General features: G+C 37.6%; 1 long non-coding RNA gene across 1 annotated transcript; it reads right to left on the bottom strand.

Annotated features, from left to right (window-relative positions):
- Positions 1–26,171, bottom strand: LOC129057876 (uncharacterized). Its single transcript, XR_008522656.2, has 3 exons — positions 25,311–26,171; positions 24,198–24,411; positions 1–106 (listed from the first exon to the last, which is right to left on the bottom strand). It is a non-coding gene; the product is annotated as an uncharacterized LOC129057876 (long non-coding RNA).
- Positions 26,172–26,589: the final 418 nt, after the last annotated feature.

Here is a 26,589-nt window from a genome sequence, read left to right on the forward strand (position 1 = left end):
GTGAGGAACACCACACATACAGATGGAAGTCCAAAAGTGTGATCTTGGCAGCCAGATTGCCTGGGTTTGAATTCCTGCTCAAGTCACTGAGCTTCAGTCTCCTTAACTGTAAAATAGAAAAAGTTACAGTTTCTACCTCATAATGCCTTGTAAAATGTTAAGAAATTCATATAAACGAAGTACATGACACATAACAAGTGTTCAATGAAGTTAAGCTATTATTTTCAGGACACTACTTTGCTAAGAATTTTTTTTAAGTAAGAGGAGGAAGAAAGGAAGAAAAAATTCTTGTGATTTCAAATATAATTTTTTTTCAATGTAAGGAAGTTGCCTCTGGATTTATTTTACAATCCTTTACTCTGCTTTGATCAGACACTGCACTTTAAGTTTTGTTCTTAGAAAATATATTAATCTTTTGAAATATGCCACAGTTATTCTTCAGATCTTAATACAAATACTTCGTAGCAATTAGATACAGTGACTACTTATTCAAGTTCAGACCATTTAGGACAAACTAGAATATTGCATTACAGTTTATGGAAACTAATTACAGCAAAAGTTTACTCTAGTTCCTCAAATGTGGGGGAAAAAGTTTTCTGCTCTATTTTTTAAGCTTTTTACTGGAGTGCCATCTGCAGCCTTAAAAAAAAAAAAACAGTAAAGTACTTTGGAAATCCAAGGCTGTGGTCCATGGCCATGGTTTCCATAGTAATAGTGGCCTAAATCCATACATCCCTAACTAGTAACACATATAATTGTATGAAGTATAGCAGTAAGAAAGAAAGATGTTTTGCGTAATATGCAAAATCATCACACCTTCATTCTTTTGCCTCCAAGCATTCTCTCTGTTCATCAGTAAAGAAGAGAATGAGATAATAATATGTAGCAATGTGATAAACACCAGAGTCTGTTTAATATTTATTTTGTTCATAACTCAGTATCTGTGTCTGTTTAAAATACCAGGGGGTATAATCATCAAATTGAAATCAAGCTGGAAAAGTAACACATGGAAAAATTCTGTTTCCTCGGGCTAAGAGGATTCACCCACTTGCTCACTCACCCTCAAGTCAAGTACTCATAAAATGGTGACTATAATAAATAAGGATGGATTGTATATTTCCAAATTGCTAAATTTGGAAATTAGCAGTAGATTTTAAATGTTTTTACCGCAAAAAAATGGTAAGTATGTGAGGTGATAGATTTGCTAACTAGCCTGATTTATCATTCCATTTTATATTGTAAATGTATATCAACACTTCCTATTGTACTTCATAAATATATGCAATTATTATTTGTCAGTTAAACATGAAATTGAATAACAAAAAAGAAATTATTTTCTCTTGCTCTGTAGACCTACAACATAGCTTTCAAGCAATGCATTCTAAAATTTTTAGGGAAAATCCATTGTGTTCCTTCCCAAGGCCTTCTGTTGAGGTTTTGATCTACACCACTTAGCTTTGCATCAAACCCAAGAAAAAGCTAAGCTAGAGTCTTTATCCCAAGCATACATACAAGAATCCAGAAAATACATGAAAAAATAAAGTTGCTATTGTGATATGTAGAAGTGGGCGCAAGCACTCTACTCTACTGAGAGTTGGTAGAGTTCTCAGCCGCTCTTATTCTGAGACAGCTTTGTTGTAATTTGGCAAGATTTAGGAATGTGGGAGTTTTTTCCTGTTGGTTCATGAACAATTTTTATCTGTCATAGAACAATAATTGCTGGCCAGAGTATTAAAGTTCAGAAGATAATTAAATAATGCAAAAGGAACAAAGTGAACTTGGAAAGCTGTGTTACTACTGCGCAGTCTCTTGCCCTGCAGAGAACTGATGTTATCAATAGTTTTATTATATAATCTTGCTGTAAGCAACAAATATACTATAATTTAGCTGGAGTTTCATCTAAAAAATAAAAATTGTTTAAAGAAGAAAATATGGTGTAACTTCCAAATCTTCCAAATTAGCTATACTGGAAAAAAAATTAATCTTCTCTTAGTTGCTATAATTTGAGTCTATGAGTCTAACTCATGAATAGTGTGAGGATGTTTTTATGTATTTTTCTAATAGATTAAAATGAAAAGTATTTGGGATCCAGAGGTTTTGTACACAGACGGGAACTTATCAGCAGATTACTTTTGAAGTATTTTGAATATTATGACTTCCCTAAAGTTGTCCTTCTTTTAATTCTAATTGTATAGATTTTAGTTATGCTTAAATGCTAGAGTCAAATTTGAATTTTTCCCCCCGAATATAGATTTGAAATTGTGGCATAGGGACTCCAAAGACCCATAAATACCAGTGGAGTACCAAAGGAAAAAGCTTTGAAAGTGAATATTGCTAGCAAAACTTTTCTTTACAATCTCTAATTCAAAAATATTTCTAGAAGTATTTTGTCTAGGGTATTTAGGTAATCAAAAAAGGTCTACAAAAAAAAAGCAAGTGAGATGAGAGCACTATCATTAATCATTCAAATGGACTCAAAACGAAAAAGATTGAAAATCGTTCATTAATATTTTCTCTGTTTCTCTGTTAAATTGTTCTATTGAAATTGAGTTCAAGGATATAGACAGTAACAATAGACCATTGATATCTATATCTATATGTCTAGAGAGAAAGAGATTTTATTTTTTTCATTTTATTTTATTTTATTTTATTTTTTGAGCCAATGGAAAGTTGTGTGGTCAAAGAAACCTTAAGATACTGAATTTCAGAAAATGATAAGCCCTTGGTCGGTGACCTGAGGTCAGTACTACTTTCTTCCATTGATACAAGTGCCAAGTCTGGTCATAGGTAAGTATAGTATCTTGCCAGCCATAGGTCAGGGGAAGAGAGGGTTGGTAGCTGGAGTAAGGAGAAATTAGCAAAGCTTTTAGCTATCAAATGAACCTGCTTGAAAGATTGGAATCTGCAGCAGTTCCAACATCAGAAACAGTTCCTTCCAACTGCCACTGATTCTCCCCCACAAGCCTGCAGTAGTTCAGGATGCACAGTGCTATGCTGGAAAACAAAGAATTATTTCCTAAAGTCCTAGTGGTGCTTATATTCCTAAGTCCCACTATAGAGAAATGCTTGCAGTACACTTAGAACAGACCTTAACCTCAAGTCATTTAACACAAGAGGGGCACTGTACTTTGTAAAGTGTCAACCCAACCTCAGACCTAGCTCAGCTGCAGATTGGATCAAAGGGATCTCTCTCTAGCTATCTGACAGACGAAAGAGTAGGCCCTCTCTGGGGGAAAGAAAACTTAGTTTAGTCTCTATGAGCCTCTTAAACATAATATATGCCATGCAATTTTTAAAAAGACATATGCAATGAAATAGGAGAATTTGACCCATAATCAAAATTATATATATATACACATATATATGTGTATATATATATATTTAATAGAAGCAAAACTACACATATAGAATTAACATACAAGATCTTTAAATAAATCATAACATTTTAAAAAATTTAGAGAAAAAAATGGAGAATTTCAGCATAGAAAGGAAGACTTTAAAAAGAGCCAAATAAAAATTCTAGAAGTAAAAAATACATTATCTAAATTAAAGATTTTTGGATAGGCTTAACAGTAGTCTAAATTTAGTAAAAGAAAGTATCAGAGAACTCTTAGCTCAATAGAAATGATATAAATTGAACCACCAAATTTTAAAAAGAATGAAAAAAGAGCTTTCGAGATATGTGGCACACTAACAAATGGCCTAATGTGTATGCAATTTGTGTCCCAGACAGAGAAGAAAGAAAATCAGGCAGAAGAATTGTTTGAAGAGATAATGACTGGAATTTTTTTCAAAGTCAATGAAAGACATTAACCCACATATACAAGAAGCTCAGAGAATCTCATGCAGGACAAATACTAGGAAAACTGTACTGAGGCATATAATAGTCACAATTTCTGAAAAGAAACAGAGTCATATTTAATTTGGGGGAACAATAATAAGAATTAAAGCTTACTGTCTTGTCATCATAAAAAATGGAAGCCAGAAGAAAGTGACTTGATATCTTAAACTTCTGCAACAACAACAACAACAAAATTCAACCTAAAATTCTATAATTATCCAAAAAGTCCTTCAAAATTGAAAACAAAAGAAATTCATTTTTAGATGAACAAAATCTGAGGTGGTTTGTCACTAGCAGACCTGCACTACAAGAAATACTAAAGGAATTTCAGAATGAACAGAAATTATTCCACATGGAAGCCTGGACCTTCAGGAAGGAAAGAAGACCCCAAGAAATGAATATACAGTACCATTTGTAAACTTATTCACTTTACTGATTAAGCAATAAAATCAATGATGTACTATGAGGTTTATAAGATATACAGATGTATATGGCAAAAATAGCACAATGTGTAGAAGGAAATACATGGAATTACATAGTTCTTACATTGTTCTTAAAGTTATATAACTAATTCAAAATAGCTGTAATAAATTAAGGGTGCATATTGTAATTTCTAAGTAAAAATACAAAAATATAGGGGGGAGCAATGTCAAGATGGCCGACTAGAAACAGTGGCATACAGAGGCTCTCATTGAAAAAAACCATAATAAGCATGCGAATCCTTCACTGGCAACCAAAGTATCCAGGTTCTCTCATGAGAACTGACTAGGAGGCTGGCGTAACCCAGGGAGAGAAGGAAGAACAGTGTGGTGTGGCGGCCCATCAGAGAGTCACGGCGGGGGACGGGGCAGGGGAGTCCCCTTCCCCCAGCCAAGGGAGGCAGTGAGTGAGTGTGCAACCCAGTCAGGGAAACCGTGCTTTTTCCACGGAACTGTGCAACCCATGGATTGGAATATCCCATGCGCAAACCCACGCCACCGGGGCCTAGAATCCCAACCCTGGAATGCAGAGATTCTCAACAGCCTCTCAGCTGGAATCTGCTTAAGCCTACCAAAATCCTGGGGGTAGGGGCGACCAGCACGCGTACGCTGAGGGTGCCTGCTGTCTAAGCCATTTGGGCTACTTAGGGGAGGGGCAACAGCCATCACTGGGACTTGCAACTGCCTAACACACTAAGCTCCCTGGGCGGGGAAGGGGCAGCATCCTTCTCTACAGCTTTAGGCCGTGCTGTTCCCCTGCTGGAGCCAGGGAGTCTGGATGGCTTGGTCCCAAGACTTGTCCCCCATAACCCAGCACACCAGCTGTGGCAGTCTGCAGCCAGAGTGCCTCTTCAGGCCTGGCCCTGACCCATCCTTCCTCACTGGGTGGGGCTTTCCTGCAGGAACTTCAATAACTCCAGCCAGAGGCTCAGAGACAGAGCCCAGATCTCTCTGTGCCTGAGCCCTTAATGGGAGGGATTGGCTGCAGTCTCTGCAGACCAGCAGACTTAGCCTTTCCTCCTGCTAGTTCTGAGGAATCCAGGCAGCCCAGACAAGTGGGTTTCCCTCAAGAGAAGCACACCCCCTCCACCAAGTGGCAAAGTGCTTCGTTAAATAGGTACTGTCCCCTGTGCCACCCAAGTGTGTGAGCCCCTCCAACAGGGGTTGTCAGACATCCTATACAGGAGCAATCCTACTGGCATAAGGTTGGTGACCCTCAAGGTCAGAGGTTCCAGAAGAAGGAGCAGATACCCATCTTTGCTGTTCTCCAGTCTCCTTCAGTGACATCTCCAGGCACGGGAGCAAATCAAGATCAGAGAAGAATTGAAGGAGACAGAGACATGAAAAACCCTCCAAAAAAATTAAAGAATCCAGGAGCTGGTTTTTTTGAAAAAAACTAACAAAATAGATAGACCCCTAGCTAGACTAATAAAGAAGAAAAGAGAGAAGAATCAAACAGATGCAATAAAAAATGATAAAGGGGATATCACCACTGATCCCACAGAAATACAAACTACCATCAAAGAGTACTATAAACATTCTATGTAAATAAACTAGAAAATCTAGAAGAAATTGATAAATTCCTGGACACATATACCCTCCCAAAACTAAACCAGGAAGAAGTCGAATCCCTGAATAGACAAATAACAAGTTCTGAAATTGAGGCAATAATAGCCTACCAACCAAAAAAAGCCCAGGACCAGAAGGATTCACAGCTGAATCCTACCAGAAATACAAAGAGGAGCTGGTACCATTCCTTATGAAACTATTTCAAACAATTGAAAAGACGAGACTCCTCCTTAACTCATTTTATGAAGCCATCATCATCTTGATACCAAAACCTGGCAGAGACACAACAAAAAAACAAATCTTCAGACCAATATCCCTGATGAACATCAATGCAAAAATCCTCAATAAAATACTGGCAAACCAAATCCAGCAGGACATCAAAAAATTTATCCACCATGATCAAATTGGCTTCATCCCTGGGATGCAAGGCTGGTTCAACATACACAAATCAATAAACATAATCCATCACATAAACAGAACCAAAGACAAAAACCATATGATTATCTCAATAGATGCAGAAAAGGCCTTCGATAAAATTCAACATCCTTCATGTTAAAAACTCTCAATAAACTAGATATTGATGAAACAAACATATCTCAAAATAATAAGAGCTATTTATGACAAACCTGCAGCCAACATCATATTGAATGGGCAAAAGCTGGAAGCACTTCCTTTTAAAACTGGTACAAGACAAGGATGCCCTCTCTCACCACTCCTACTCAACATAGTATTGGAAGTTCTGGCCAGGGCAATCAGGTAAGAGAAATAAATAAAGGGTATGCAAATAGGAAGCAAGGAAGTCAAATTATCTCTGTTTGCAGATGACATGATTGTATGCTTAGAGAACCCCATCATCTCAGCCCCAAAACTCATTAAGCTGATAAGCAACTTCAGCAAAGTCTCAGTATACAAAATCAATGTGCAAAAATCACAAGCATTCCTATACAACAACAATAGACAAGCAGAGAGCCAAATCATGAATGAACTCCCATTCACAATTGCTACAAAGAGAATAAAACACTTAGGAATACAACTTACAAGGGACACGAAGGACCTCTTCAAGGAGAACTACAAACCACTGCTCAAGGAAATAAAAGAGGACACAAACAAATGGAAAAACATTCCATGATCATGGATAGGAAGAATCAATATTATGAAAATAGCCATACTGCCCAAAGTAATTTATAGATTCAATGTTATTCCCATCAAGCTACCAGAGACTTTCTTTGCAAAGTTAGAAAAAACTACTTTAAATTTCATATGGAACCAAAAAAGAGCCCACATTGCCAAGACAATCCTAAGCAAAAAGAACAAAGCTGGAGGTATCACGCTACCTGACTTCAAACTATACTACAAGGATACAGTAACCAAAACAGCATGATAGTGGTGCCAAAACAGATATATAGATTAAGGGAACAGAACAGAGACCTCAGAAATAACACCACATATCTACAACCATCTGATCGTTGACAAACCTGACAAAAACAAACAATGGAGAAAGGATCTCCTATTCAGTAAATGGTGCTGGGAAAACTGGCTAGCCATATGCAAAAAACTGAAACTGGACCCCTTCCTTACACCTTATACAAAAATTAACTCAAGATGGATCAAAGACTTAAATGTAAAACCCAAAACCATAAAAACCCTAGAAGAAAACCTAGGCAATACCATTTAGGACATAGGTATGAGCAAAGACGTCATTACAAAAATGCCAAAAGCAATTGCAACAAAAGCCAAAATTAACAAATGGGATCTAATTAAACTAAAGAGCTTCTGTACAGCAAAAGAAACTATCATCAGAGTTAACAGACAACCTACAGAATGGGAGAAAATTTTTGCAATCTACCCATCTGACAAAGGTCTAATATCCAGAATTTACAAGGAGCTTAAACAAATTTATAAGAAAAAAAACAAACAACCCCATCAAAAAGTGGGCAAAGGATATGAACAGACACTTCTCAAAAGAAGACATTTATGCTGCTAAGAAACATGAAAAAAAGCTCAACATTACTGATCATCAGATAAATGCAAATCAAAACCACAATGAGTTACCATCTCACTCCAGTCAGAATGGCGATTATTAAAAAGTCAGAAAACAATAGATGGTGGCGAGGCTGTGGAGAAATAGGAATGCTTTTACACTATTGGTGGGAATGTAAATTAATTCAACCATTGTGGAAGACAGTATAGCGATTCCTCAAGGATTTAGAACGAGAAATACCATTTGACCCAGCAATTCCATTACTGGGTATATACCCAAAGGAATATAAATTATTCTATTATAAACACACATGCACACGTATGTTTATTGCAGGACTATTTACAATAGCAAGGACATGGAACCAACCCAAATGACCATCAATCATAGACTGGATAAGGAAAATATGGTATATATACACCATGGAATACTATCTAGCCATAAAAATGAATGAGATCATGTCTTTTGCAGGGACATGGATGAAACTGGAAGCCATCATCCTCAGCAAACTAACACAGGAACAGAAAACCAAACACCACATGTTCTCACTCATAAGTGAGAGTTGAACAATGAGAACAGATGGACACAGAGAGGGGAAAAACACACACCAGGGCCTGTTGGGGGGTGGGGAGTGAGGGGAGGGGATTTAGAGGACGAGTCAATAAGTGCAGCAAACTACCACAGCACACATATGCCTATGTAACAAACCTGAACATTCTGCATGTGTTTCCCATTTTTTTAGACGAAATAAAGAAGAAAACAAACAAAAACATGCAATTAAAAAACCAAGAAAGGTAATAAAATTAATTAAAAACTAAAATATTGCCCAAGATTATGTAACAAAAGGCCATATGGTTTTATTTCTTGCTCTTGTTTTTAAGGAAACTCGTTCCTTTTTTTTATAGTTAAATTATTTGTCTAAGTTGGATATTAGATTATGAAGTATTTGGATTCCAAACAATTAAGGGTTTTCAAGAAAAAATAAAACACCCTTAGAACTTGATTCCTATATGCATATATATTTTAAATGAAGATAAGGATATATTTTCTTTTCTTTTCTTTTCTTTTCTTTTTTTCTTTTTCTTGAAACAAGGTCTCACTCTTTTGCCCAGGCTGGAGTACAGTGGCACAATCACAGCTCATTACAGCTTCAAACTTCTGGGCTAAAGCAATCCTCCTGATTCAGCTTCCCAAGTAGCTGGAACTACAGGCACACACTGCCATGTGTGGCTAATATTTTCTTGAGTGTATATCAACACCCATCATTGAGAGATCGTTTTGATAAATCCTAAGAAAAGAATGCTATAATGGATCATGAAGGCCATATTTTATTAGCTTGCAACATCCATGGTGGATCACTGGGCATGGTGGTGCACATCTGTCATCCCAGCTACTTGGGAAGCTGAGGTGTGAAGATTGTTTGAGCCTGGAGGTGTGAGAGTGAGCTATGATTGTGCCACTGCACTCCACCATGGGCAACAGAGCAAGACCCTGTCTCTAAATAAGAAAATAAAATCCTCATAGTGGATTACTACAAGATGGCATTTTCGTTCTGTTTAATAGACCATGTGATCTATATTCAAGAATCCAATCAATGGGACACAACAGTAGTTTCCTGGGTTTAGAACATCAGAGCTTACACTGTTTCATGCCTAATTTTCTGCTCCAAGGTGGCTCCGTTGCACAGTGGATAGCACAATTCTCTGCTCAAGCCAGCCAGATTTTAGGGACACAAAAGCAAAGATGTTCAAAGATGACAGTTATGGAGGTAAAACTAAGACCAGAGATCAGAAATCCTCAGCCAAGATTTATGGATATAGACAATCTGTTATTTATCCCAAATTCTCCTTACTTAACTCCTATGAATTCAACACAGTGAGAATTTAAAAGTCTTTGTCATTGGATGCCCTAAGCTGAAAGAAGAAAAATTGAATGTTTACATTCTCTATAGTTGTTACTATATAAAATAACTGAAAGCACAGCTATGTCTAGTTATGAACCACTGTATTTGAATTTATGTCTTTTCCGTTACTTGTGTTTGAAAGTAATTTCATTTGTTTTATGGAGTGCTATAAAATTTCTCCACCTAGAGAAGGTCACTTCTTATGAAGCCTACTCAAATATGGTGCATAAAGGAAAAAAGGGAATGTGGCACTTTTAAAACACAAAATTTTTGATAATCCTCTCACTAAAAGGTAGAGACCACTTCCATTCCCCTTAGATATGGGTTAGCCTTGGTGGCTTCTCTCTAAGGAATAGAATGAGACTGAAGTGATGCTGTGTGACATCCAAGGGTAGGCTAAATACAGTGGAAGAGCTTCCATCTGGCTTTCTCTCTCTTTCTGGATGTTTACCCTTAGAACTCAGCCACCATGCTGTGAGGAACTCAGCCACATGAAGAGGCCAAATGGAGGTTTGCCAGCCAACAGCCCTGCTTAGTACCTCAGGTGAAGTTTAGCATCAACCACCAGGTATGTAAGTGAATGAGCCTTCAGACAATTTCAGCCCCTAAACTTTGGGCCACCCCTGGTTATGCCATATGGAACAAAGAGCTGACTTTGTTGAGCCTTATCCAGATTGAGATACAGGAGCAAAATAAACATTATTGTTTCAAGCTACTAAGTTCCAGTTTGGTTTGCTCTAAAGCAATAGATAACCAAACAGGACCTAAGATTTCTTGAAAACCACCTATATGGTAGATCTTTTATATAACTAATTAAAATTCAAGTAACCTTAAGTCTTATTAAAGAGACAATTGACTTCTCAGCAGTTACATAATTTTCTAGAAAATTGGTCTATATGATTTTTTGTTGACAGATTATCTGACCAGAAAAAGCCTCATACATCAAAAATTTATCACATAGATAATCTGGATTTTCATTGTTTTCGAAAGTTCCAAAACTAAACTCCAGCCTGTTGTTACACAATCTGTTGTGTTTTACTTCCAGGTCCTTCAGAGGTGTGTTAGGGGAGGGTCACACACATGAGGCTACAGCAGTAAGGGGCACTACATGGAAGGCCTTGAAGGCCAGGCTCAGGCAATTGAGGGTCATTGAAGGCACTGGAGATGGAACATGCCATAATCAGAAATGTGTTTTCTGAGGCTGATAAAGTTTCAAAATCAACTTTTCATGATATAGGAAGACCAACCAATTATTGAAAAGCTTTTTTCTTTTCCCAATTTCTTCAATGATAGCCACACATTTCAATAAACCCAATTTTCCTCCATCTGTTCATAAAGATAATCATTCACTGGCCCATCCAAACTTTACAACCATTTTAAAAAAATTCTCATTGTCATTTTTACACTAAAAACTTTCAATCATGTATTTCTCCCCCTGACAGTCCCAAGGATTCCAGGTTGAGTTTCAGAGCCAAATGTTTTTCTGTCTATATTGCCTCCTGCTATGGTTTGAATGTGTCCCCAAAGTTCATGGTGGAAAATTAATCCCTAATGCAACAGCATTGGGAGGTGGGGCCTTTAAGAGATGATTAGGATATGAGGGCTCTGTCCTCATAAATGAATTAACGCTGTTATTTTGGGAGTGGGTTTCTATTTAAAAGGCTGAGTTTGGCCCCCTTTACCCCTCCTCTCCCTCTATGTGATACCTCTCATCTTATGATGACACAGCTAGAAGGCCCTCACCAGATGTGGCCCCCTCAAATCTTGGACTTCTCAGCCTGCAGAACCATGAGTCCAATAAATTTCTGTTCATTATAAATTACCAACTCCCAGCTATTCTGTTATAGCAGCACAAAATGGACTAAAATATCTCCTTTCTTTAAAAATTATATAGAGCATCACTCCTTTCGGAGACTCATTAAATTAGGTTTAACTTTTAATTTGTTGCTTCTGCATCACAAATGCTTATTTAATTGTGACATGTTCATATGTTATTTACTTAGTAATCTGAGATTTACTTTAATCTTTCCTACCTCACCCCACTCACTTTTTAAACTCCTTTGCCTCAGATTGTTTCATAATTTTCCTTGGTATGTTTCTGTTGATCTTCCTATATGATCTTGTAATTAATCTTTATCTCTTTCTCCTTTCGTTTTTTTAAAATTATAGTACCTGTGATGATTAATATTAGGTGTCAACTTGATTGGATTGAAGGATGCTTAGATAGCTGCTAAAGTATTGTTTCTGGGTTGTCTGTAAGGGTGTTGCCAGAGAAGATTGACATTTGAGTGGGTGGACTGGGAGGGGAAGACCCACTTTAAATGTGGGTGGGCACCATCTAATCAGCTACAAGTGTGGCTAGAACAAAGCAGATGGAAGAAGGTGGGATAACCTTGCTAGCTAAGTTTTCTGCCCTTCATCTTCCTCCCATGCTGGATGCTTCCTTCCACTCCTCCTCCTGCCCTTTGACATCAGCTCCCAGGTTCCTCAGCCTTTGGACTCTGGGACTTGTATCAGTGGCTTGCCAGGGGCTATTGGGCCTTCACCCACAGACTGAAGGCTGCACTGTAGGTTTCCCTGCTTTTGAGGCTTTTGGACTCTGACTGAGCCACTGCCAGCTTCTTTCTTCCCCAGCTTCCAGACAGCCCTATCATGGGACTTGGCCTTGTAATCGTGTGAGCAAATTCTCCCTAATAAACTGCCTTTTATATATACATATATCCTATTAGTTCTGTTCCCATGGAGAACCCTGAATACACTTCCTCAGCCTCTAAAGCCTTTCCTCCTGTAGAGATATTCAAGTCCTTTTCTTTCAAGACAGGTATCTCTAATCTCTTTTCCTTATCAATAAACATTTAAAAGCTTCAACTTTACAATATTTTATTAAATATTCTAAAATCAATAGTTTTCCAATATACTCTGGGGCTTCACTAAACCATTTTTCAATTTCTTCCTGATTTGGCAGCACTACTCTTTTAATGAGCATCTGAATAAATAAGTAATCATTATTCTATTGGCCAGTAGTAATAAGAGACATCTATTACTGGTCTTCTTCAACTTTTTAAGGCCATTTGATTTAGAATTAATATGAATTTCCTTTTTTTTAATTTGAGGCTGACCCTGCTTCCATAACAATAATAGTTAACTGGTCCAATGGAATCCACAGTTTTTTCATATACCCTAATAGCAAAAACTTTAAATGTACATATCCAACATGTGTATATTTAACATTTATACATTTAATACATACACGGTAAATTATATTCCAAAAATGATACTTTTTAAAGAATTAGATAAAAATAAATAGAATTTGTTTATATGTTCTGTATGCATATTATAGATAGTCTTATCTATCCTATCTTGAAACCTCTGGACTACACTAGTGGTTTGAAAACTTTGATGCCCATCAGAATCCCCTGAGAAGATTGTTAACACATTTAAGATGCTGAGGACTCACTCAAACTTTTTTTTTTTTTTTTTTTTGTATTTTGAGATGGAGTTTCCCTCTTGTTGCCCAGGCTGGAGTGCAGCGGTGCGATCTTGGCTCACTGCAACCTCCACCTCCTGGGTTCAAATAATTCTCCTGCCTCAGCCTCCCTAGTAGCTGGGATTACAGGTGCCCGCCACCATGCCTGGCTAACTTTGTATTTTTAGTAGAGACGGGGTTTTGCCATGTTGTTCAGGCTGGTCTTGAACTCCTGACCTCAGGTGATCCACATACCTTGGGGGTGATCCACATACCTTGCCCTCCCAAAGTGCTGGGATTACAGGTGTGAGCCACTGCGCTGGGACAAACTTTTTAAATTAGAATCTACTGCTCATGTGTCTTGCTTCTTTTACTCAGGTGACTGCCAGTCTTTGGAAACAGCTGTACTAGATCATTAATTACCAAATATCAGTTAGCTAACAGGCCAGGCTGGCTGAATAAGAATCATATGAGATGCTTCACAGTGTAAAGTCTCAATTTTAGCAATTTTGGCTCTTATAAAGTCTAATTTGTAGGTCACTGAGAGGCCTAGAAATCCAGTTTATTAACAACCCAAGTGATTCTGTGCACTGCCAAGTTTACGAAATATTAAAGATCTGTCAAATTCAAGGTGCAATACTCATTGAATTTTATTTGTATACCATCAGGTATACAAATGATTAAATGAAATATTTAAATCCTAGGAGGCCCATTTTCAGCCCTGCAACCATAACCAATTTATTATTCAATTTATTTTATTTTATTTTTCCTTTGCATTTTTCTTTCTATTTTACCTTGCCAGAGGCATTTATTATTTATTTATTCATTTATTATTGAGGCCAAGTCTCACACTGTTGCCTGGGCTAGAGTGCAGTGGTGAGATCTCGGCTCACTGCAACCTCCGCCTCCAGGTTCAAGCAATTCTCCTGCCTCAGCCTCCTGAGTAGCTGGGATTACAGGTGCCCGCCACCACACATGGCTAAGTTTTTGTATTTTTAGTAGAGACGGGGTTTCACTATGTTGGCAAGGCTGGTCTTGAACTCCTGATCTGCCCGTCTCGTGATCTGCCCGTCTCGTGATCTGCCCGCCTCGGCCTCCCAAAGTGCTGGGATTACAGGTGTGAGCCACCGTGCCCGGTCTCTGACTCTTTTTCTCTTCCCTTGAACTTTTTCTTGAAGTCTTGTATGGTGGCCATGAAAATTTACCTTTCAGATGTCTTCTTTGGGAAAGCATCACTGACAGATGGCTGCTGCCACTGCTAGGAGAGCCTCTACGCCCATCACCTTGTTTGCGCTGGAGCCATGCTTCCCTCAGGCTGCTCCCAGCCAATGACTGAGCAGAGCTGGAGCACTAATGTGGGCCCATTCCTGCCAGATGCCCGACTCCTCCAAGGGATGACTGTAGCTCAAGAGCTCGAGTCAGCCTGGCTACACTTTTCTCGGAAATGTGCTCAGCCTTAGTTCCTTTCTACACAATCCTCCTTCCTTCTCTCCTTTCCTGGGGTCAGAGCTGCATCATGGTCTGAAGCCTCTTCCCGCCTTCTCCTGCACCCTATCTTTATCCTGCTTAGGCCTTTTCCTCCTGGCCTCCATAAATCTCATACATGTCTAATCTCATCTTGATGATATATTTCATGAAGCTGGAGGTGTTGTCAGTTTTATATTAGTTGTCCTTCTCTGCTGCTCACATAATGCTAATGTATCAGTGACTAGCTCTCTGACCACATCCTATGAAGTCTGTTTGCATATTTTCTTCCTCCACATAATTATTTGTTTTAAAAATTTAAAATGGTCTGATTCTCCACATTTGAAACACTCTTCATACCTACATATTATCACCAAGTGATACCCTCACTCAAAGCTACTCTGCTGGTAACTCTCTAAAGTCCTCAAAATTTTACCTGGAAGATAATTAGTCTGATCTCCCTTTGCTAACAGTCTCAACTACATTCTTTGGCAGAAATCTCCAACTGGATTGATAGTGTCCCAAGAATTATTTAGCATGCTGCAGAGATCTCTCAACTTAAAAAAAAAATGTTTATTTTAGTCCAGTATATCAAGCAAATAAGGTTTTCAGCCTTGCCAGTTTTCTAAAATCAGAAAAGCTGCTTTCAGCAGGTTGAGGCCTGGTCCATTTTCCAAAACAAACCTTCCTTCTCTATGAATCTGAAGTTCACATCAAATTCTTTGCTCCCCAGGATTTTAATTACATTAAAAATAATATGTCTTATATTCATCCCAATTGACTTGATAATGAGTCTCCATCATCATGGAGTCCATGAGGTCAAAGTCCCAATCAGGACCTTGGCAGGAATCAGTTGCTATAGGACCTAGATAAACTGAGCTCCAAGGCTCTCTCCTCTGCCAGTACCCCATGTCCCCAACACAGCAAATTTTTTATTATTGTGGCACTTATTTTGGTCAGGTTTATCAGAGGGGAACATCTGAATTTAACTGTATGAATTTAACCCAGTTCACCATTCTTAAACTGTAGTTCAGGAACTCCTGGGAGTCCCAAATACCATGTTAGAGGGTCTTTGGGGTCAAAATTATAATCATAATAGTATTAAGACATTGCTTTTTCACTGTTCTTCTTGAATTACTATACAGTGGAATTTCTCAGAGCCTATTGATGCAGGATTTTTCTCAGCCACTTTGCCCAGCGACGCCCCCCAACCCAGGACTCACTCAGCCCCAGGCCTACCACTGGAGGCACACCATCCACTCGGCCTGCCTGTGCTATAGCTTGTAGCTGCATTTGGCGGTTCCCTGGCTCTTGTTCCAAGTCCAAGAAGAATGAGGATACGCTGACAATGAAGGGTGAAGATGGGCAGGGAAAATTTTGTTGAGTCATGCAACAGCTCTCAGCAAAGAGGGGACATGGAGAGGTGGTCCCCTACCCCCTGCCATCAGGTAGTTTCGCTCCTGACTGAATCTGGGGCTTTTATGGGCTCAGACTAGGGGAGTGTGTCCTGATTGGTTTGTGAGTATGCAAAGAAAAGCTAAAACAAAGGCCCCAGTCAAAGGTGAGCACAGCAGTGTGAAAAAACAATTAGGAAAGGGTTAGTACACGTAAAATAGGTGAAGGGTAGTGATCAATCAGAGGAAAGCATGCCAGACAGAAAGACAGGTTCTCAGTCTGGTCTGAGGATTTGCCCAGGACTGTCTTCAGCTTGAAGGCTGGGTTTCACTGGGACCAGCCCCTATTTGCCTAGGCATTTGCCTGCCTCCTGCCGCTATCCCTATCTGCCATAGGATACTGTCATTGCACTGATGGCTGATGACTGTGGGTCTGTGTATTCTCACTTTTTATAAAATTTTTAAAAGTAGTAGGTTTAGGGTATAGTTTCGTGTGTTTTCAAATATTAACCTACTTTCTTCTTTTCTACTGTGGTCTTGCTAGCTATCTTTTGTTATGGCAGGTAGAATCTCTATAACCACTTTATCTCCAGTAAATCATTATACTTGAAATTCTAAAGTGTTTCCTGAGCCTTGTACATGTATCCCTGGAGTCTGAAATAGAATTTGAAATTATAAAGGAAAGTATTCCCTGCCCCTTTGTAGAAACATAATAACAAGTATGTATACTTTATAGTCTTGTTTTGCAATCTTAAAATATTATCTTAAAAAGTTTTTTAAACTTTTAAACTCTATTGAAAATTATTATTTTACAATTCAATAATATTTTATTCAAAATAAAATTTTGTAATATATTTTCCTTATATTTAAGAAAAATCATTGGCCTAACAGGGGGAAATTAAAAGATGAACTTGCTCAAGTGATAGCTGCATTGTCTACAACTAAAGATGTTGAAAGCAATGAAACTGATACTGAAGCAACATATGGAAGGGAGGAATGCACTCCAAAGACACTAGGGGAAGCTAATTAGGAAATAAAAACATGGTGAAAGCTATCTTTTTCTCAGCTTTGTAGATGTTCATAATTTACCTCTTCATGTCTTATGCAACAGTTGTTTTTCAAATGGCATTATGATGTCAATGAAGATGCAGGGTTATTATCTAATCAAACACTTTTAAAGTTTTTGAAGAGTTTAAAGAAAAGCAATTTTGAAGAGTTTAAAGAAAAGCAAATTACGTACTGTAAATGCTAAAACTCAGGATGAATACATACGTAAAATATCATAAAGATGAATTCTTAGAAAGATAATGGTTCTCAATGGTTCTCAAACTTGTGGTATTACAAACACTTGGAAGCCTCCTTGAAATTCAGATTCCTGGGCCTTACCCCCAAGAGTTTTGATGAAGTGGGTTTGAGGTGAACTTGAGAATTTGCTTTAGTAGTAAGTTCCCAGGTGACAATGAAGCTGCTGGTCTGAGAATCACACTTTGAGAATCACCAAGCTAGAGCAATGATACTCAAATTTCATTTTGCAAAAGAACCCTTGGGGAGCTTGTTTTAATTTCCCAGAGATTTTGAATGACTAGATCTGAGTAGATCTGGGAAGGCTATGAAATTTTTAAGTTCCCCAGGTGATTCTCAAGAAACACAGAACTTTGCTTTAGTAAAAAAATTTTTTTAATCTTCCCAGGTGATTTAAACATTCAGTCATGGTTAACAATCAGTGCTTTGGTGCTATTTCTGTCCCTCAGGTGATTTGACGGTCCTTCTAACCACTGCAAAGTTTTGCTATCCTTTATTCTCTTTGCATCTTGAGCAGGTGGTCTGAGTCCCACTACAGAGCACAACCCTACTGTGCTATCCACCCAGCACTCTCCTACCACCACCTCCCCAATTGCACTATCCACCTTATCCACTTCACCTTATTACTATTGGTTTTTAGGCATCCAATCCATGCTAAGCCATTGATTTCCATGCACCTTATCCATGCTAAGCCATTAAGTTCCATTCATTGATTTTTATTTTTGGTAGGATGTAGAACTTGCGATTATTAACCACTCTATTGCCTACCTTGTGAACTAAACAGGCAGTGGAAACCAAAGGAACAAAAGAGGAATAAAGATGCCCCCATGAGAGAAGAAATAAGTACTGGAATTCCTGGATACAGTTGTTACTGAGGCACAGGTATAATTTAACCTTTATTTCTGTGAGAAGTCTCATATCCTTTTAAAAAAAACATAATTCATGTTTTTTATTTTTGTTTTTGCTTATGCTCACTTGACTTAGATATGTATAACTTGGAATCAAAAAACTAAGAAACTTGCTTAAGTTTACACAGAAAGGTGGGGGCGAAGACAGAATTGAACATGTCTCATTAATATTTCTCTTTTACATTGCCCAGCCTGTCTGAATTTGATTTACCTAAAACACCCAAAGGCAAAATAGTGACTTCTCTGGTCTACACTGTAGGGTGGCTGTGCATGGAACTCCTAAACCAAATCGTATAAGAATGAATTGGAATTTCCAGTGATTATTTAGCCACTGTTAATCTACTGAATTAAACAATATGTTTGGACTTGGCAGACACACATCTCCGGAATCTGTCCTTCATGATTTCCAACCAAAGGTCAAGTGCACTAATGGCTTTCACTCTTTTTCAGCCAAGCATGAAAATCTTATTGGAGGAAGAGTCCCTGACCTACTGAGTAGTGTTCCAAATTGTACTATTAATGGCTGTGGAATCCACAAGTTGGCCACAATCTTTCCTGAAGCACAACCCAGGCACATGCCTTGACTTTTATGGCACTTGAATAATGATATTGCACTTTAAAGAGTATGAGGGGGTTTTAAAAATTCTGGTCTTGTGCCAAGTTTTCCCATTTCATGTAAAAGAAACTTTTTTTCCACTTGTCTGCATAAAAGGATGCAAGAAGCATGAGGAAAGGCAAGAGAAATTCTTCTTGCTTATATCTTATTTCTATCTTGAAATATGACCTACTTTTGAAAAGTTGGAAGGACCCCATCAGAATTCTCAATTGTCAGAGCTCTCTGTCTTCTGAAAGCTGGACTTTTGCTATAAAAGACATGTCTACAAAAATGAATAAATCTGTTGATACTAGTCATTTTCATTAATTTATGTCTCAACACAAAATTTTAAAAGTACTTATATAATGTGGCTGTAATAAAACCCTATACAGAGAGATTTAAAAATGAATATGAAGCACAGATTTCCACAATCATGTGCTCAATGCACAGAAAGAGCAAACGTGATTTTCTTTTTCCTCTAGGATAAAAAATTTTATTGGGGGTAACTAAAAATATTGGGCAGTATGTGTGGGTTGGAGGTTGGAGGTTAAGATTATTAGATGTGGGCCAGGCGTGGTGGCTCACGCCTGTAATTCCAGCACTTTGGGAGGCCAAGGCAGGTGGATCACCTGAGGCCAGGAGTTTGAGACCAGCCCGGCCACATGGCAAAACCCCGTCTTTACTAAAAATACAAAAATTAGCTGGGCATGGTGGCGGGCGCCTGTAATCCCAGCTATTTGGGAGGCTGAGGCAGGAGGATTGCTTGAACTTGGGAGGTGGAGGTTGCAGTGAGCCCAGATCATGCCATTGTACTCCAGCCCCAGTAACAAAAGCAAAACTCCATCTCAAAAAAAAAAAAAAAAAAAAAGATTACCAGATGTATTCTTGAAAAATAAAAAAATAAAAAAAAGAACGGGAAGAGTTCTGGATTATTTGAACCAAGGATGATATTGTGAGATTAATCCCAGAAGGAGGTTTTCCCCTTTTGTAGAAGAGAAAATTTAAGAAGACTTTAGTAGTAAAAGATGTGGCTTATAAACAGACTTTATAAACAGAAAAAGAACAGTTATCTACAAAAAATAAAGTTACTCTGATTTAACAGGTTTTATTTAATTAGCTTTCTTCCATTTTAATTCCCTTTCAATGCAGAGAATAACTGTTTATGTATCATCACACTTGATCATCAAAACTATCCTACAGGGATGTTGTTATTGTTGTCCCAGTTTGTATTAGTTATCCATTGCTGTATAACAAATTAACTCCAAACTTGGAGTCTTATAACAATAAGCATTTATTATCTCACAATTCCTGTGGATTAGGAAAACTGAGCACAATTTAGCTGGGGACCTTAGGCTCATGTTCTTGGTTATTAGCAGGCCTTGGAAATTCTGCTTCCACACATACACACATGGCTGTTGGCAGATCTCAGGTCTTCACTGGCTATTAGCTGGAGACATCAGTTTCTTGGCAAGTGTGTCTCATAATAGGATTGCTCCCAACATAGTGAATTGCTCCCCACAGGACAAGGAATTTGAGAAACAGAACAAATAATGGGTCCTCAAGAAGGAAGTTAATATCTTTGTATAACCTAATCTCAGGGGTGATTTCCTATCATGTCTGTCCCATCCTATTCATTAGAAAAAAGTCACTTAGCTCAGCCCACACTCAAGGGGAGGGAATTATGCAAGTCCTACTAGGAGGTAGGGGTCATTGGGGTTATTTTAGAGGCTTCCTACCCCAGAGTTTTCGTTATTCTAAGAATGGAGGAAAGTGGGGCTTATAAAAGATAAATAATTTGCCCAAGATCATTTGGCTGTTCCATGCTAAGATAGGAATTCATTTCCAGGCTTTTGGAGTCCAGAGATCAAGCTCTTAATCAACAGGTAGCAGAAAAAAATAAACAATGTAAGAAATTGATCTCTTTTTGCTGAACCCTTTTGATGACCATTTGCCCACCAATAGGCAAAAGCTTAAGACCAAATAATGGCACTAATTTAGATTTATCAAATGTATTATGTGCAGGAATACAAGCTAGAATTTCAGTTAATTTTTAAGTACATTTTAATACATAACACTTTTCTCGTTTGTCACTCTTTCACGTTTGCATATGCATCAGTAAAATAAGAGAAGCCTGAAACATATTTTTATATGTTTTATGGACCATGTTTCTCAGAAGCGTTTATTTGGTTTAGAGTTAAGGTTTAAGAAAAAAATCATAATTTTTCAGAGTCAGCTTTATTAGAAAACGATTACAAACATTCACCCGCAAACTTGTCATTGCACTGGAATTGGAGAATCAAAGTTTCTGCTTTTACATCAAAAAGAAAGCAGATGTGGTGTGTGAGGCCATGGAACCACAGTCAAGTATTCCCTGCAGAGTACTGATAGCTTGTTATTTCTTACTTAGATTGAAATGTTTGCAAGAGTTGAATGATAAATGACTCCAAAGAACAAGTCAAGAAAGGATCATGACTAGGTGTTAGTAGGTGCAAGTTTTATCACAATACAGGAATTAGAACAATGTAGAAGCAACCCAAGAAAAGGAGAGGCTTTCTAACAACTGTGTTATCAGTTCCATCAGCCCCTCTGTGCAAACCATATGGCCTGTGTCTCAGTCAGCACAGAAGGATTATCCAACTGTCACCTCTCTCCCGACTGGATATTGTGTCATAGCTGAACATTAGGGTTTTCATTTTTATGTATTATTCCTGCGAAGAAAACTTTGGCATAACCTACACCCTCAAGATACTCACCTCCATTTCTTTAACACCTAACACATGGCTAGCTCTTAATCAATGTTTAAGAACTGCCCTGCATTTTTATGAACACGTGGTTAGTTGGAGCTTTGGATTTTCAACCTTACATTGATTGGGACCAGCTGGTAAGGTAAGTGACAAAATTCTGAGACAGGTTGCTTGTTCACAATACATTTCATTCAGCAAAGGAAGAAAAGGGTATAAATTTTTCAAGAGTTATTCCATATGGGATTTCCAGATCCCCCAGCATCTGAACTTTGAGGATTATTTTTTAAATCACACTTTTTCTTTTCACTTATCCATGAGGCTGTCTGAAAATCTAATTTGTCCTGGAGAATAGTCTCATCATGGAAGCTAGATAAAAATAGTTCATACTCGTGAATCTTGTGATCTGTATAGTGGCACTCATGAGCCATTAAAAAATGAAGGAGGAAAAATGTATTTCCGTTTAGAGACTAGTGTTAATATTAGTAAACAGTTTGATGTAATTGTACTTCTTGTTATAATCCACATTTCTGTATTTCTAATAAATTGCTATATCAAATCCACTAAGTGTTATTACTTGGAAAAATGTGTCATGCATACTTAGTAAACTTCTGAGTAACCATTTGTCATTGTTCTATGTAAAAATGAAAAACGACATTTTCTGTGGATTTCATAGCAACTCATTACCATGTAAAAAATATATACATAAAAAATTGAATATTTCTACTGGCTATAAACATTTTAGTATAAATAGACATGTCTTCATATAATAACTTTATTTTAAATTAAAGGGTAAAAACTACATTGAATTTGTAAAATATAATTATATTGGACCTGGCATCACCAAGGGATTGGGGCCAAAGTTCGTCTCTTTTTCTCAATTCGTCTTTATTCTATTTTTGTTTTGTTTGTTTTGAACTGTTTTGGAGGAAAGCAAATTGAGACCACTGAGATTCAAACTGGTAGGAAAGAAATGGGGGGCAGGGGATTGTATGATACAAGGGGAAGGTAGAGGTCAGTTTTGTTCACCTTTAACCTTGGCCATGTCTCTACTTATGTATATAAATTCATTGTTCATAAAGTGTGAAGACATTCCCATTTAGCAATGCGTGCCCCTTGAGTTACTTTGATTGTAATTATCCAGTCTTACCCTCTTCACCATGAAGGAGAATAACTAACATTTATTGAGTGCTGTCTGAGTGCTTGGCACATTACCTGATTTAATCTTCACCACTACAATTCCAGGACGTAGGTGGTAGTATTATTCCCATTTTCAAAGGAGAAAAGTGAGACTTCAGGATCAAGTAACTTGCCCAAGTTCACACATGTAGCATGTGACTAAGCTAGAATTAACACCCAGGTCTCCCTAAACTCTATACCAGTACTCCACATTGTTGCTCACATAATGGATCACAGTGAATGTTACTTGTTCAAAGGGGAAACAAACTGTGATCTTAGATTGATTAGCAATATGCGTTATTTAAACCAAATTCTAGTATACATAATCATACAACGCAAAAGAGGTAATATTCAGCTGAATTAGTCAGCAAGATAATATTCCACCTACAGTATTGCTTAAATATTCTTTGAGTGAAATAAAATAGAAAAAAAGTTCCTCTTTTTTATATTTTAATTTTACACACAAACCTATACAAGATTATTTGAGATTTCAATGTACACAGTAAGGTGTTTTTTACTGTGTGGTAGTATTTCCCAATCAAATCTTCTAATAAAATGTCATATCAGTCATGAAAAAATTCTACCATCACGCCTTCCATCAAATTTAAGAAAAATATACCATACTTAAAGTCTTTCTGAATAAGTTTTAATGTTTCCTTACTTTTGGGGTTAATTAGAACAGGTAACATATCCATAACTATGAATACTTTTTGGTTTATTTTGTTTTAGCATTTGGTCCACTGGCCTGATCAATGAGCCATAAATAACACTAGAAACTTTGCTTTACGGCTTCAGTTACTGTTGAAAGTGCCACAGTACTTTCTAGTTTATGAAACCTGTCACATGGTTGAACACAGGCAGCCAAACTGCTATGACTTAGCACTGCAACATGGCATGCTCCTCTCATTCATTAAACTGATTTCACACTGTTTAAAAAAAGAAAAAAAGAACTCAGACGTTAAAGACAAATGCTATATTTCTATACGTAGAATTTTTTTAACCCTCTGTTGTTTCCAGCCAAGATTCAGATTCTTGGCTCTGGTGTCCAGGCTGCTCTCACATTAACTTGTTTCAGAACATGTGCTCCACATTTGTTTCCTAGGATGCAAATGGCTTGGGCATGCGCTGACTAAAACTCTTAACGCCAAAGGGGTTTAGTGAGATTCATATAGCTTGGCAACCATTTGCTATGAAATTTGGGTAAAGCTCATAATATAATCCTTTTTCACTCTTCTTAACTTCTTCCCTTTGGAGAGTTTTCAGATTATTTCCCGCCAACTTTATTAAGAAACTGGATCAGCCTTCACACCAGAATGTATATATACATGAAAGTAATTGAGCTCAGATAGTACCTTTTTGATTAAGAGTAAATACTCACATCTATTTTAGTAGAATAATCGATGATTAATTTCTTCCTATAGAAGCAATTCTGAAGCCAGAGAGCACAGCCACATGTACAGTCAACACAGGTGAGAGGAAGCCTTTTCTTTCAGGGATACTGGGTAAAACTTGCAGGGGAGAATCCATAATATTTATTTATTCTGATATCCAAGTTACTACTTTCCAAAGTGCTTTCACTCAATATTGGCAGGCTTGTTTGAGAAATCCAGAGAGAAATGAAAAAAATGGCAATCACTTCATTTTCTGTAAAGATCAGTTGCCACAAATTATTTTTTCTGAGGTTGTTCAGTGGGCCACGAGAGTAAAATAATGCTTATAGGGCTCAAATGTTAGAATTTCAGGGACTACCAGCCAGAATCACATTAAAATAAAAAAGGTTTGGAAAGCACATTCCAACTCTAAAGAAAAGGCCAAACTGCTGAGCTCTGCCTTGGTATTAAATCAAGCTCTGAGAATGGAAAAGAGATTGTCCTTTTCTTACGTTTTTAAGTGATATATTTTATTGTGCATGTGTCTTCTTTAGAATTGGAGTTGCCTCTGCTTTGATGGTTTTGGTGTTTGGTAAATATTTGCACATATTTAAATTTGCTTTTGGTTCTCATTTGTTTACATAATCTGATGTAAATGCATGTACATATATATCATAAATAATACATATAGTTTATGAGCACTACTCAATATAAATGTATCCTTGAGAAATAGTCCCATTGCTACTTTTTACCAGTGAATGAAAGCATTGTTTCAATGAATGCTTTTGGAACAGGTGAGCACTTTCAGATTGTGCTTTATTCACTTCATTCATAAATTTTTTCAATAAATGATTTTATTACCATGTGTCAACACTAATGAAAAGTAGATAAAATTCACTGGTGTTTACCCTATGGACTCTCAGTTAATGGTGAGTTTGTTGAAGATGACAAGAAAATTAGTCATTATAATTTAAGCCTTGATGTGTAAAAAGTCAACAGGACTATCAGACACAGTCTCATTTTTACAAATGTTTTTTAAAGAATTAGGTAAAAGAGAAGAAACTGTCTTGCAATAGATCTTACCATATATCTAAATAAAATGATAGTAGAATCAGACTCACCTGGGATATCTTCACATCTCTCCTGATGTACTACTTTGGTCTCTATTTTATCTGCACATCCAGGTTTATCTGCCCCTCTCTCAGTGTCTTGTGTGTATCAAATGTCATCAAAGTTTAATAGAAAACAGATGACTCTTGCCCTGGTCTTTCAAAGTACAGTCACATGAACACCAGTACTCCAGAAGGACGAAATCACACCTTTTCTGAGCACATGGACTCAGGCCTGGGTAGAGGCCCAGGACCCAGAGCCAGTGACGGATAGGCCCGTAGGAAGGCCGGCAGGAAGAGGAGGCTGGGGAGAGAAAGCCAGGATAATGAAGACCACTTCAAGGGCAACTGGAAGCTGGTAACAGGACATGCCCTAAGGCAGCGGGCCCCAACCTTTTTGGCACCAGGGACCAGTTTCGTGGAAGACAATATTTCCACGGAGGCAGGGGAATGGTTTTGGGATGAAACTGTTCTACCTCGGATCATCAGGCATTAGGTTCTCATAAGGAGCATGCAACTAGATCCTTTGCATGTGGAGTTCACCATAGGGTTCATGCTTCTGTGAGAATCTGATGCTGCCACTGATCTGACCAGTGTGGGTCCATGGCCCAGGGGCTGGAGACCCCTGCCTTAAGGGATATTTCTTTTACCATGGATGAATTCATCACCTTCCAACATCAGCCACATCAGCTTCTGTCTTCTTAGCACCCTTGAACAAGTCACAGTTATAGAGTGCAGAGGCAGAAAAATCACACACACACAGGAGCATGAGTTACAGTTCTGAGCTATTTTGAGTAATCAGAAAGTTACCTAAATATTATTTTTTAAAAAAATTAAGGTCAATTTAGCACTGAAATTCTCGACAGATTAAGAAAAAACTGTAACTTTGATAATGTCATGACTTTGGATATTAATTTGGATTATTTGACACGTATTTAATTACTTAGTTTAAATGTAGCAGGTCAAATCGTATATTTAGAAATCCATTAGCTATAAATAAATACCCAATATAAAATAGTTTATAAGACAGCAGTTTTTCTAATCTTCTAATGCCAGCATTTATGATATAGTCTACTGCACAGGAATCTCCATTCAGTTTATAAAAAAAAAAAAGAAGAAGAAGAAGAAAGAAAATAAATATTTATGAGATTGATGCTCCCTACATTTTGTTTTATTAGAAACCAAGGCACAGAGAGCTTATAGATCATAGAGTATCATCTAGTTCAGTTGAATATTTAAGGAATTAGGCCTGAGTATGGCCACTCTGAACCGGGCAGTCCCCAGCATCTTC

This window comes from Pongo abelii, chromosome 11, assembly GCF_028885655.2.
Source record: "Pongo abelii isolate AG06213 chromosome 11, NHGRI_mPonAbe1-v2.0_pri, whole genome shotgun sequence".
Taxonomy (NCBI): Eukaryota; Metazoa; Chordata; class Mammalia; order Primates; family Hominidae; genus Pongo; species Pongo abelii.